Source organism: Oryctolagus cuniculus, chromosome 8 (assembly GCF_051225735.1).
Source record: "Oryctolagus cuniculus isolate XC-2025 breed Fujian yellow rabbit chromosome 8, ASM5122573v1, whole genome shotgun sequence".
NCBI classification, from domain to species: domain Eukaryota; kingdom Metazoa; phylum Chordata; class Mammalia; order Lagomorpha; family Leporidae; genus Oryctolagus; species Oryctolagus cuniculus.
Window position 1 is genome coordinate 78,002,513 of NC_142874.1, and position 12,085 is coordinate 78,014,597.

A 12,085-nucleotide genomic window follows, 5' to 3' on the forward strand; every position below is an offset into this window, starting at 1 on the left:
GGGGAAAAATGTAATTTTATGAGCAAACACCTTAAACAGCATTTTCTCTCCTAGTGCCTTTGAGATTCAGGAAAGACTCCAACAAACAGAATTATTTTAAGTAGTGCTAAGTGAAATATTTATTAAAAACTGATTCAATAAATTGATTAGAAGGGAAGAGTGTTGAAAAAACAATTTGATCAAAGTGAATATTTTTAAACAAATATATATATAGGTACATTATTAAAAAAAGATTATCTATGTATCTGAAAGTCAGAGTTACAGAGAGAGAAGGAAAGACAGAGAGAGAGGTCTCCTGATCTGCTGGTTCACCCCCTAGATAGCTGCAATGGCAGGGACTAGGCCAAGCTGAAGCCAGGAGCCAAGAGCTTCTTCTAGGTCTCCCACATGGATGACAGGGACCTAAGCATTTGGGTCATCTTCCACTGCTTTTCCCATTTTATTAGCAGAGTGCTGGAAGTGGAGTAGTGGGGACATGAACCATCGCCCATATGAGATTCTGGCATTGCAGGTGGTGGCATTCCCTGCTAAGTCACAATACAGGTCCACTACATTACTGTAACTGTAATAAAACATGTGAGACTCAGTAACACGCAGAAAAGAGGTTAGTTTAGCTCAAAGCTTTGGAAATTCAAGAGCTTGACACTGGCATTCTTTGGGTTTATTGGGTACATTTGCAGGCAGTATCCCAATAATGGGAAAGCAAGCAAGAGGAAGTTAGATAGGGGAAGGTTTCTGGTACTGCTTATTAAGGTGTTGCTAAATATGCTGGTGTCCCATTTCATAGTGTCTGTATTCCAGTCCCGCTGTGCTGCCAATTTCAGTTCCCTTGCTAATGCACACCATGGGAGGCAGGAGTATTTGAGTCCCTTCCACTTATGTGGAAGAACTGGATTGATTTACTATTTCATGGCTTCTGCCTGGCTCAGACTTTGATATTTTGGGCATTTGGGGAGTAAACCAGTGGATGACATAGCAGTCTCTTTCTATCTCTCAACTTCTGTATTGCAAATAAATAAGTTAATGAAATAAAGAACAAAAGGGGGAAAGATTATATGGTGAGGCAGAAAGCCAGGGTGAGGGACCCAAATGACTCTTTTTAAGGAAATATAGCTCATGAAAACCGCATTACCTCTGAGGGCAATACTCTTAATAGATCTCTCACTAACCCCCACCTCTTAAAGTTTCCATTATCTTCCACATCAGTACTTTTGGAGCAAGCTTCCAACACATGAACATTTAAGATAAAAACCACATCTAAGTCATAGCAATTATTATAAATATGTTTATAAATAATATAAATATAAATTATTATAAATAATTTTCCAAACAAATTTTATTCAACTATAAGTACTTTTCATCCTTTTGTAAAAATTCAGGGACTGGCATGGTGGCATAGAAGATTAAGCCTTACACTGCAGGGCCGGCATCCCATATCAGTGGTGGTTCAAGTCCTGGCAGCTCTACTTGTGATCCAGCTCCCTGCTAATGTGCTTGAGAAAGCAGCAAAATTGCTTGGGCCACTGCACCCATGTGGAAGACCTGAAAGAAGCTCCTGGCTTCAGATCAGCCTAGCTGCCGCCATTGTGGCCATTTAGGGAGTGAACCTGCAGATGAAAGATATCTCTCTCTCTCCCCCTCCCCTTCTCTCTGTATACCTCTGCTTTTCAAATAAAAAAAATATTAAAAGTAAAAGAATTTAGTGTTTGTAACTTCTTTCTTCAAATTCTAGGTAGATCTTCAAATTTTCTACATATTTCTTAGAATTTGGTTCATTTTCCTGCTTTTACATCTAAGCACATCACTGATTGTGAACTGAGATTGCACATGCTTCTTTGTATAGCTTCAATGTTGAAAGAAAAAATATTTTAAATTAAAGCATGGCAATGAAATGGAATCTTGAAATTATGCTTAAAATGCCACTTGAAAACTCATTACATTTGGAATAAAAATGCATACAAAGTTCCTAAAATGTGTCTAAATAGGAAATACAAGCATAATTAATGAAATTTACATTTTATTTTAAAACTACTAACAATTAAGATTATTCCCCATGAAGTTTCTAAAATCCCAAATGTCCATATTGGTATAGAAAATATTTGATGAACAATCTCTAAGCAGTTGTTGGCTATCAATTTCTTCCAACAGTTTTCTAAGAGACATAAGAAAAATCTAAAAAATTTGAAAATAATTAGAACCAGCATAATTCACTGAAACTTGAACAGAACAAGTCAATAAAGAATAGAAGAGGTTTAAACATTGCAAAAATTCCTCAAAGTGAATAGATTAATAATAGGTAAACATGGTCTATGACTTCCAATGTATTTGTAATTTTAATCATTTTGCTTTTGACTCTGTTAACTGAACACAAATGAATATAACCATCTTCACTAATTATCTGGAAATGTCAGAATCACAACAGTATTCTTGGAAAGAAAGAGGAGATATTTAATTTTGTTAAATGATTAATTAATTAATTAGAAAGGCCAAGAGACACAGTAGGAGACAATTAGAGAGAGAACTTCCATCTGTTGATTTATTCCTCCATGGCTCACAACAGTCAGGTCTGAGCCAGGCCAAAGATTAGAGCCCAGAACTGAACCTGAGTCTCCTAGGCAGCTAACAGGGACCTGGCTACTTGAACAAGTATCCATTGCCTCCCAGGGTGCATATTAGTAGGAAGCTGGATTGGAAGCAGAGTATGTGGAAGTCAAACCAGACACTCTGAAAAGGAATGCAAGCATCCCAAGTGACAAATTAACTTCTGACCACAGAAGAGACATTTAAATTTCCATAAGATAATTTTTCATCTCTTCATATGTGACTATAAAGCATGCAATCAAAATCATTTATTTGTGATTTATGGTTCATATTATACATTTAAATATACCTTAATTGGATAGAATTAGTAAGTTAAAATTAATTTCTTGAAAATTCATATTGCCTTTGAAAAATGTTGATTAAGTTTATGTAACATTGATTCTTAAGCTTTAAAAATTTTAATGCACATGCAAAATTTGGGCATTTCGTACAGTATCAAGTGATATTTAGATAAATTTGTACATTGTGTTATGCTCAAATCAGAATTAGCAAATCTATCCCCTCATTTATCATTGTGTTGTGCTGAAAACATTAAAAATCATTTGTATTAACTTGTCCTGAAACATATAGTACATTATTGTTACCAATAGTCACTCCATTGCTCTATAGAACAATGACTCATTTCTCCTGACAGTTCTTAAAGTACTTTTGTATCGAGTAAAATATTAAAAATGCCAATATATATCTTTGCACATTTTGTTATTTTTAGTTTTAAATTACTGATGTGCTGTTACAGAACATACTCAAAACAAATAAAAGATATGTTAAAAGGTTTTCAAAACAATTCCTTTATCAAAAGTTAGAAATCATTCTGTTTTAAAAAAATCAAGTGATATCTTCATTTCACAAGAAACATTAAAAAATTACCTTCCTTTATTTATAAATATTTCTGCTACAATGAGATTAAATTATTATGATCTAATCAAAGAGTTTTACCTCTTCTCAATAAAAATATACTGCTTGGAATGTATCAGATCAGAAAGTTACATTCTTATAAAACTGGCCTATATTTTTATTTATCAGCCATTAATTCATCCCAATTTGTCCATTGAGGGTTTGTGACCAGAAAATGCCAGAATTGCTGTGTGTGTGTGTGTGTGTGTATTTTGGAGGCCTGGGGGGCTTTGATTTACTCTGTAAACCATAATTATTAAGAGATTTCATTCTGCAATAATCTACAGCCAGTCTAGGAAATCTTGAGAGGAGTGGGAATGTGCTTGCTCAATGTGTGCTCCCTTATACAATACTTGTATAATATAAAAAGAGAAGAATCACTAACCTCATAAAACTAGATCATTCCCTTTCTTCTTCAAATCTTTCACATAATATTTATTATTGTTCCCATTCTGGTTAAAAAATAACATCAGATCTGGCTTCAACACATTTTAAATTGTTACATTATTAACAATATCCTTAATTTCATATAGCATGTCACTAGAATAAGACGAATCATAATATACATTGAACAACATTTCCTCATATTCCTCTTCTGCCAGATTCTGGCAATTGTATTTATTTTGAATGCTATGTATTTGAGAGTTTCAGCATTTTAAGACCAGAAAATTCCTTCTGTATTAAGTGGATTGTTCTGGCAAACAATTTGTAACTATTGTCTCTGCTTGGAGATTTCACAAAAGCCTGTTTTGAGAAAGTTACTCCTAAAGACAAAGGTAAATAGTCTCTAATTTTTCTTTATTGTATTCTCCCCTCACTGGGGCTCAGAAGAAGTGCTATAAAAAGGCAGAAATTGTTCAAAGCTTTAAAATTCATAAATTAATATTTCAAATAGAAATCTATTACACTTGCTTAACATCACAAAGAACATATGAATACCATTAAGATCCAGTCAGTGACTCACTTCTGGGAGAAACATAATCATTACTTAAATAAAGTATGTGAGTGCCTAGTTCTTTATCTTATTGAATACACAAATACTGAATGAATGTCAAAGAATCCATGAAGGACTGAACGTTTTGCGTGATCTTAGAAGAGGCTTGCCACTTTCCCCAACATTCTCCTACCCCTCAACACCCTTCACACTAATGAAGAAATTTAAAAAGCTAGTAATACAACTGTATACATCTTGAAGAAAATGAGAATATACATTGTAACCCTAATAATTTTTAAATAAAGCATTTATTTAGAAAAACTACTATTTTTGGTACATTTAGAATATAAATACCAATTAAATTATGATTCTTCTGATCTTGTATAGCAAATTAAAAAGTACTGAAAAGAATTTACACTTTATATGACATAATTTATTTTATAGGCTCACACAGCAATTATAACCTCAATACTAAATGTCTGGTATAATCTTGTTTATTTCAAAGTCATAATATGAGATGAGATAAGGTCATATTTCTTAAAGGCTTCTGACACAGAGTTAGGCAGCTGTTTTATAAGGAAACAACATTTTCCTTATGCTCTGTTCCATCTGACATTCCTTGCATTTTGGCCAATAATTAGAATCATAATCTTACTTGTCACATTAACTCAGTTACAAACACAAAGTAAAGAGGAAAAGGATCACATGTAAAATGATTGCAAGCTTATTTTCTTTATCATGATGGGTGCAGTGGAAACTGTGTGGAAACAGATTCTAATAGTACTACACTAGGAAGGGGAGTAAGGAGAATGCTTCAGGTAGTTCTGGCAACAATCATGCAGTTACTGTAAGCAGAGCCTAAAGAAAAACAAAAAAGATTCTCGTTTAATCTCAGTTGGAAGTGAAACTTATATACTATTAAGTGATTTTTTATAGCAATAATTCTCAGTATCCTTTTTCATTTATTTGGATGATACCTATAGTGCATCCTTATTTTTAGATTTGTTAAATTCGTATGGTCTATATAATAATAAAGTCTATAAAGATTTTAACCACTTAGAAATTCTGCAGAGTACCATACTGGGTTTTTACTCTTGCCTATAATATTGACAGCATTAAAATAATTGGATCTGAGGAGCAAAAAATAGGAAGTATTTTAAATTTTATTTAAGTTATATAAATTCCATGTATTTCATATATACAGATTTAGGAACATAGTGATACTTCCCCCCCAAACTCTCCCTCCTACCTATGCTCCAGCCCTTCCTCCCACTCCCATTCCACTCTTAATTTTTATAAAGATCTACTTTCAGTTTACTTAACGATCACAAAGTTAACCCTACACTAAGTAAATGAATTCAACAAATAACATGAAGAAAAACAACACTATTCCTCAACAGAAGAGCCAAGGTTTGTAAATAATCATCAAATCTCAAAATGTCCACTTCACTCCAATATATTATATTTTAGGTACTCTATTACTTACCTCAGGTCAGATCAGGGAAAACATATGGTATCTTTCTTTTGGGGACTGGCTTATTTCACTAACTATAATGGTTTTCAGTTGCATCCATTTTGTTTCAAAATACAGGATTTCGGTGTGTGTGTTTTTTTTTTTTTTTTTTTTTTTTTCTGAGTAATACTTAATTCCTTTATCCAGTCCACAGTTGATGAACATCTGGGTTGATTCCACACATTGGCTACTGTGAATTGAGCTACAAATGCAAGTAGCTCAATAGTGGTACAGATAACTCTTTCATATGCTAATTTCATTTCTTTTGGTTAAGTTCCTAGGAGAGAAATGGCTGGATCATAGGGTAGGTCTATATTCAGATTTCTGAGCTATCTCCATACTGTCTTCCACAGTGGCTGCACCAGTTTACATTCTTACCAACAGTGGATTAGGATACCTTTTTCCCCCCATTCTCACCAGCATTATGCATTTGTTGATTTCTATATGAGAGCCATTCTAACTGAACTGAGGTGAAACCTCATTGTGGTTTTGAATTGCATTTCCCTGATACTAGCGATCCTGAGCACTTTTGCAAATATCTCTTGGCCATTTGAATTTCCTCTCTTGAAAAATGCCTGTTCAAGTCCTTTGCCAATTTCTTAACCAGATTGCTTTGTTTATGTTGAATTTCTTGAGTGCTTTATAGATTCTGGATATTATTAACCCTTTATCTTTCTGTCAGTTATCTCTTCACTTTGCAGAATGTTTATTTTGCAGTACATATGCTTCTTAGTTTGATGCAACCCCATTTGCCAATTTTGGCTTTGATTGCCTGTACTAAGTATTTTAGATACCTCCCACAAACTAATATATGTCAGAAAGTAAAAGATAAATGCCAGAAAATTCAGGGACCAGCTACCTCAGTGAAGTTTCTGGGGATTTATTGGTCTAGAGCAATTTCAAATATTTAATATGAAAATTATTAAATTTCAATGAAATACTCTGACTCATTTACAAAGCAAGTCACGCCACTTTCATTTGTGAGTGGAGGCCACAGAAAGAAAAGGTTCTGAAATTATTCCTGATTACCATAAAGCAGATCCTACACCTGGATCTTATGGACAGCTAACCTCTTAATTCTATGTTGAAAACAGGAATATTTTGAGGGGCTTAGCAATATTCTGATGTATGTATCATTGTGCAGACGTGTAAGGTTTGAGAGAAAAACCCTGCCCTCAGATAATCGTTTGATTTTTAAGCAATAACTTCCTGTTTGCTCTTTGGCTTTTGTAGAAACTTAATGCTTAACCATAAATAGCAATGACCAGATGGTCTGATGTAATAGATGTAAGTAAATGACTCCACCAAGCTATAGCTTGAGCTTACACTCAACAAGTTGAAATGGTTTTATAATATGTCAAATCTTAGCAGATCTATAAGGTATACATTAGTTTATAAACTAGTTACAAAGACTTTTGTAGCACTTATTCCTCTATTGTCTTGTTCCCCTCAATTTGCATTTGTGGTGTCTTGGGGGTATTCCCTATGATACACTGATCTACAATGCTAAAAAAATTACTTAATTTACAATTTTTTAAGATTTATTTATTTATTTATGTGAGAGGCAGAGTTACAGAGACAGAGAAAAGGAGAAAGAGCGGGAGAGATAGAGAAAGTTTTTTCCAGCTGCTGGTTTACTCCTCAGATGGCTGCAATGGCCAATACTGGTCCAGGACGAAGGCAGCTTCTTCCTGATCTCCAGTGGCCCAATCACTTAAGCCTTCCTCTGCTGTTTTTCCCAGGCCATTAGCACAGAGTTGGATTGGAACTGGAGTAGCTGGGACACTAACTGATCCCATAAACGATTCTGTCATCTCAGGTGGCAGATTTATCTGCTGTGCCACAATACCAGCCCCTTAACTTAAAAATATTAAAAATAAAATCTGAGGGCCAGAAATCCAGTGCAGTGGCTTAGCCAGCTCCTTTCCAAGCCAGCATTCCATGCAGAAGTGATATTTGAAGTTCCACCTTTTCTGCTCCTGATCCAGCTTCCTGCTGATGCACCTAGGAAGCAGCAAAGGATGGCCCATGTGCTTGGGCCACTGCTCCCAGTGAGAGAGCAGGATGAAGTATTGGCTTCTGGATCCAACCTGGCCTATCCCTGGCTGTTGTCATTTGTTCAGTGAATCTTAGGCTGATGATCTCTCTCTCTTTTGCCTTCTGTTCCTATCCCTCTCTCCCTCTGTTACTCCACCTCTCAAATAAATGAATAAATAAATCTTTTTAAAAGAATAATTTTAAAGTTTCAAATTAAATGATTTGATTTCATGAGGCTTGAATAATTAGTGATAATTACAATAGTTATTTCATTAAATGCAGTCAGAATAGGTGAACCAAAAGTAAAAATAATATGTCTTATCTGGATAATATGACATCAGTGGATAATACTGAATAAGCAGAGCACATTGCTCTGTTTTGCAACCTTTTTATCTGTCATGGCAAAAATTTTTCAGCTAGATAATGATATCAGATGTAATTATTCTTAAGAAAATAAGGACACATTAATATTAAATAAGTGATAAGAGCCAACTAGAAGCTCTTTATAATCCCAGTTTTCTACAATTCCATCTTGCTTGTGATAAAAATTACATCTCATGCTACTCTAAGTATCTGTAAATTACATTGTTGATGACATTAACAATGACTGTGTGATCTTGAAGAAATACTAGGGTGAAGTTTTTAAGATTCTTTTTCTTAAGTTATTTGTGTGTCATCAGAAAAGGTTAATTAATAATCTGAGAGAAAACAAAAGGAATTTCCAACCAAGACAACTCCACTGAGCTCCACATGTAAAGGTCAAGTTGCAAACTTTCTGTTTTACAGATCTCAGAGGAAATCCATTCCCCAACCCACATCCATTCCTTATTCACTTACTTTTATGTATCCTCTACTTTCAAACAGACATACACACAGATTCACCAATTCAACATTTTCAGTCTGAATTCTATCTATCTGTATCCCTCATTTCCATTTCTCATTACCTTGTTTCAGGCTTCTCAGATCATTTCTGAGTCATTGGAATAACTACTTGAATTTTATCTCTAGTTTTGTTTTCAAAAATCCACAGTTCATCCAGTATTAGAACAAGTTTTCTACAAGATGAATCTTATATAGCTGTTTTCTGCTTAGAGTTCCTCAGTGATCTCAGATATATGTAAACCCCTTTGTAGGAGCAAAAAGTGCTTCCTTACGCAGCACTTTCCAGCTCCTGCAGTCTTGTCTTTGGCCTCCTAATGTGCACGAAATTATTTTCCCCTCTCTAGCAAGGACTGTTATTAGGAGAGAGGTACAGTTATGATCCTGTGATGCTGTTGTCTCTAATAGCAATACTCTTCCTCATTCCCTCACCACAAATGCACCCACACATTCTTGTCCAACCAAATAAGCTACCCAATTATGGTTGTTCTTAGTTTTGCTGTCAGCCTGTGTTCCCTTTGCAAAAAGTTTTTTTTTTTTCTGATCCTGTCACATTTTTATGGTTCCTGTCTCATTTATGTGACCCCTGATATCTTGAATGCAGCACCTCTTCAAGTGGAGCAGATTGTGCTTAATTTTGATTCTAGGTCCTTGACATATATAAGAAGAGGCATTCTTAATGCTGGCATATATAAAGTAAATTTTACTAAGCAGGTGAGAAAGTGAACACACCCCCACCCCCTATGCCTCCCCAAACACACATGAGCATAGATGAAGAAAAGGAGTGGGGGTGAGAAGTAAGGAGAGGGCATCTTCAGCAGCTTTTCTAGTCCTGGTCTGCAGATACAAGAGACTTCTCTCAATTGCCAGCCTTTTTTATGAAGTCAGAAGGGGAGTAGCTGTTCACATGGTCTCTCTCCCTCCAGATCCCAGGTAAAGGAGATATGCAGGGAAGGGGGAAGTTCTGATTAGCAAGTAGGCAGGTTGGGACAGGGGGCTTGCTGCCGGCAGGCACCTCCATCTGCATGGTCCTGGACTAGCTATCCGATATCACTCCCAGGAGATGCTCATGATGTCCCTCTTCAACAGCACTTGGAATACATAGACAGAAGAGACTTATCATCTTTGGTTTTTATTTTTCCAGAATAGTCAAGTGCATAACAAAATAGCAAATGAAGCTTATGGTTTAAACATAGTTTTATTACATTTCCTTACATGGAAATATCTGCTAAATTAAAAGTACATATGATATTGTTTCATTTACTTCCAAGCAGTTAATCTCTTCACACTAATGCTGCTGACACCTGTTAGATGTCATTTTCCTCCTTGTTTTTATAGGCAGACATCGAGATGCTTTTTGGCAGGAGCATACATAAATGTTTACTCAAATTTTATGGAATCATTGGCTCCCTAATTCTTCTGCAGTAGCCTGTCTTTCTCTTGTATGATTTCTATAGGGCAAAGCCATTCTTCATCTCTTCCAACTCAGACCCATTTCCAGCCTGATGCACTTGGGGATATTCTCACTCTTCCAACCTTAGCTCTCACTTTTGCTATCATGTCAATCAACAGTTAATCTATGCCTTATGTTTTCACAAATTATACTCAAACCCACAGTTTAAATAAAGTTTGGTCTCACAACAATATTTTCAAGAAAATGAATATTCTCTTACAGTGTTCTAAATCTGGGAAGCAGTGATAGAAATTTCCAACATCTATGCAGTCCTTCAGATTTTAAGCATTTTTCTCACATAACAGAATGTTAGTTTGTGGGTTCATAGCATGCAGCCATGTTTCCATTGTGCCCTTTTGTGACAGAAAATGCTAAATTTTACTCATGTTCACATTTTACTTTTTCTCTCTATGTATATAACTGGATTGCCTCCCGGCTTTTTTGCTGCTATATGGGACAGACTGAGTTCTAGCATTGATAAGTGGATGGCAGACCTAAAATGCTCCACTTCCACCTTGGCCTCTAAAACATTTCATTTGGTCCTCTTTATTCTCTAGGTTCCCTCAACTCAGATAGAAATAGCTAATACAGTCAACAGCTCATTGGCATGAATGGACCCTAGATACATTTGCTGCCTTGAAGGTAGCCTGCTACAACTCAATATTACCTTGCTATGAATGATTAAAAACATTTTATGAAATCACAGGAATAGAGAATGGAACGATGGCTGTCAGAGGCCAGGGAGGTTGTAGAGTGAGACATTGGAAAGTTAATGGTCAAACAGAACAAGATTTCAACTAGACAGAGGAGTAAGTTTTGAGATCCCTTTCGAGTCACAGCAGGGTACGTATAATCAATAATAATGTATTCCATATTTCAAAATAGCTTAGAGAGTTAATAGCAAATCTATTACCATAAAAAATGTCAAGTACTTAAGGTGAAGGATATGTTAATCAGCTAGATTTAATCACTTCACATTGTATACATAACAGGGCATTTCAAAAATACATGGAAATTGAATTAGGAACAAAAATATTGAAATCCTTACGTATGAAATGTCTCCAAAAGCTTCAAGGAAATACATATTGGGGAATAGCATGAATTTCAAAAAATTGTACACCAGAATAATCTGACATATATAATTTTTTCTCTTCAAAAATATTTTTTTTGTTTGAAAGGCAAAGTGACTTGGATGCGGGAGAGACACAGAGATTAAAACAGAGCAAGCAAGACAGCTACCACTCACTGATTCACTCCCCAAAGGGCTGTGACAACTAGGGTGAAACCAGGCCTGAGTCAGGAGCTAGGAATTGCATCCGGATTTCCAATGCTGGTGTTGAGAACCCAAGTGTGTAGGCTAGCACCCGCTGACACCTAGCCACATTTAGCAGGAAACTGGATGGTAAGTGAGGAATACCTGACATTGAAACTGGGTGTTCCAATATGCGATGCTTGCAGCCCAGTCAAATTTATCTTTTAATTCCATTTTTCCACAAATGCTTCAAAGACCCCTCACATATAAAAGCATCACATTGTCTTCCATAAACATAATATAATTACAGTTTTTCAGTTAAAGATATATAAATAAAAATAAAGTTGTCTTGATATAAAATTGTTTCAGAACACTTACGTTTAATTTCTTTATCAACCCAACTTCCAGTTGTACATCTATTTCTGAATTCTGAGATTCAGCTCCTGACTAACTTTTTTCTTCAATTCCCACTCTTCCTTATCTGAAGCAACTTTAGTTTCCTCACAATTTCATAATCTTTCT